The sequence below is a fragment of the Crocodylus porosus genome, unplaced genomic scaffold (genome assembly GCF_001723895.1).
Source record: "Crocodylus porosus isolate Cpor-Errol unplaced genomic scaffold, CroPor_comp1, whole genome shotgun sequence".
Classification (NCBI taxonomy): domain Eukaryota; kingdom Metazoa; phylum Chordata; order Crocodylia; family Crocodylidae; genus Crocodylus; species Crocodylus porosus.
Window position 1 is genome coordinate 9,780,373 of NW_017728931.1, and position 3,211 is coordinate 9,783,583.

Consider the following 3,211-nt stretch of genomic DNA (forward strand, 5'->3'; position numbering starts at 1 on the left):
TATATATATATATATATAACCTTAAACAGTAGAGGAACTTAACATGTTACATTTTTGGATTTTAGAGAGTCAAGTAAAACTTACGTCACGAAAATGCATCCATGTATTATTCTGTAGCAGCGTGAGAGGCTTCAAGAAGAAAAAGGCCTTTTTCTTTATGAAAGGGAACTGCTTACATCTCCAGATTTGTAGCTTTCAAGCCTTGAGTGGAACTATTTAAAAAAATCAGGGCTATTTTCTCTATTTTGGGTCTTGGTTTCTCAGTGATAAATAATAAGACCAGAGTGCATTTTATTTCCACAATTAATTAACCTAGATGCTGGGGAGGACATGCCACTAAATGAAACAGAGATGCATTTGCTAAGGGAATTAGGGAGTTCATAGAGCTAATGAAGTAGGTAAAGTGCAGGTGTTTGACACCAGTATTCTCATCCTGCAAGGTGCTCAGCTGTGAAATGCTGCATATGCTTACTTGCATTGACTACAAATAGAGTTGATGGATCTCAGCACTTCCCAAGATCTATGCTGCAGGATGAATGAGACTGCAAAAAGTTGAGCTGGGCAGTTTCCTAATGAGGGTCAGATATCAGCCTTTAGCTCCTGCCTTTAAGAGGTTAAGCTCCCTGAAATTCTGTGCTCACACTTGCCCCAAGATATCTCAGAGCAGATTTTTAAAAAGTGAACAAAAGAGCCCTGCCATTGATTGAACTTATGATGTTTCACTTGAAAAGAAATATTTCCAAATTGTATGTTAAGGCACTCAAAGAAGTGAAAAATATGTGACCCATTAAAGGGCTTATTTAAAAAATGGCAGTGAAGGGGAGAGGGTGACAGTTTGCGCACCTTTTTTTGGTTTTTTTCTGTTGAATAAAGAAGATCTTAAATGTTTTTGAATGTTTCTCTTTAGTTGTAGGCTTTTCAGAGAATCAAAGGGGGAGGTTGCTCCGACACGCTGTAATTACAGTGCATTGGAGCAGACTCAGTTAATGGAGTCTGTTGGAGCATAGTAATTGCCATGCTCCAGCAGACTCCAGCATCATGTGTATCAGCATCCTCGCACTGAAACATTGCAGCAGGGCACTTTAAAGCTTATTCAGTGAGCTTTAGATCAAAACGTCCCACTGCCATTTTTCAGCACAGGGATGCTAATACACATGATACTTTGGGCACTTCAATTAGCACTGCTCTCAGAGCTCTGCTAATTAAAGCGCCTCCCCACCACTCCCCCACTGCCTGCCAGAGTATGTCTATAAACACCCATAGAAGCAGGGGTGGAAGGGACCTTCATAGGTCATCTAGTCCAAACCACAGCCTGAGGCAGGGTCATCCCTATCCAAACCATCCTATACAAATTCATAACCTAACCTCTTACTAAAACTACCATCAGACCTGACATAACCCAAGACATAACACCATAACCTGCCACTGTAAAGCAGGGGAACCATGGCAGCCGCCTTTTGCTTGTGTAAAATATTGTAAATATATGTTCAAGAGATTCCAGGTAGAGGGCCATGCCCCCCTGCTACAGAGGAAAGCAAAAAACTCTACAGTCCATATCAGTCTGACCATGGGGTGAAATTCCTTCCTGACCCCAAATATGGCAATCAGTCTGACCCTCAGTGGAGGTGCAAGACTCTCTAGCCAGGAACCTCCAGCTTTAAGTCCCAACAGAAGCAATGGTACACCCCAATCAAAATCCCAAGTTTTTGCTGCAGCCCCACGCAACAACCAGCAAAGCCCAGAAGAGTGGGAAGTACCCACAGTAGAACAGAGGCATAGCTATGCCTATATCATCCCCAACCAACAGCTGTCCAACCTCTTCTTCAACATGGCCCATGATGGAGAGTCCACAACTTCCCTAGGCAGTCTGTTGTTCCACTGCCTCACTGTTCTAACAGTGAAGTTTTTCCTGCTATTCAATCTAAACCTACTTTGCTACAACTTCAGGCCATTGGTCTGCATCTTACTTTCTGCAGCAAAACAGAGAAAAAGTGTCTTCCCTTTTCTTTATGGCAGCTCTTCAAATATTTTCCTGCCTTCTTCCATTTTAGCTTGCCAGGTATCAAGAATATCAACTCTGCTTTCCCTCAGCTTTTCTGGAGGACTCAGTGACAGTCTTAGGTGACGTATTAGTTCTTACACCTTGATTAAAGAGAGTGTGGGATCTCAGATATTCTTTCCCTAAAACATTATTTCTCCCCATAATGTTAGTTAGAGATTAGATACAAATAAGAAGGGCGTTTGAAGCAATGTCATTAAACATCCCTTCCCCTCTCAAATCCTCAACTGTCATGACTTTGGTCTTGCAATGACACTGTTTCACTAGTCTTTAACTTAGCACAGGGCAAACCCCAGCAGGCCATCCTCCACCAAGCCCCCATCCGCCCACAGTCTAAAACCAGAGCTGTAGTATGGAAAGGCAATCTGAAGACCGAAGGCAGTCTCAAGACCAGGATCTGTGATGTGCTTGAGAGCAGTGAGTCGGGATGGGCCTGCAGAGAGGGTCAGGGCATACTTAGAAACATCTCTGCTGTAAGATCTGAGAGCACAAACTAAGTGTACTCACAAACCCTTCCAGCCTAGAAAGAATCTGAATGTCTAATGGATTTTCTAATTCGCCAAAACCGTTCAGCCCTTCTTCATACATCATAAAGAAACAAGAGAGTGGGACAAGACCAGGTGTTTTAGCTCTTGTGTAAGTCACCTTGTAGGTTCTGTGAGTAGGGCCAGTTTTTTGGCGCTTTACATACAGTGCACCTAAAAGTCTTTTGGAAATAATCAGAATGTGTTGCTAGTGGGTGAACCCATGTTGTATTTGGGACTGGTTTAACATATGCATCAGAGGTGTTCTCAGACATGTTCTTTTTGCAAAGGGAAAGAGTCCTTCATGAGTTGTTCTGGATGTGTTAGAAGAGGAAGACGAAGATTTGAGGGATTGTTTTTTACGCTACACCAGTGGTTCTCAACCTTTTTAATCTCAAGGCGCCCCTTGTTAGACTCAAGGCACCCCTTAGAAAATGCTGGCTCTCAGTTTTCACTTGGTTTTTGACTACAGAAAATTAATAGAGTAATTATTTTGCTGCAAAGAACTCAAAAAGACTACAACAGGTCAGAATGTTTTTGACGCTTTGAATTCCCATTTGAAATCTGTGGGTTTATCTTTGAGTCATGTTTGCATGCCTAACAGTGCTTATGTTGTGTGGCACCCTGC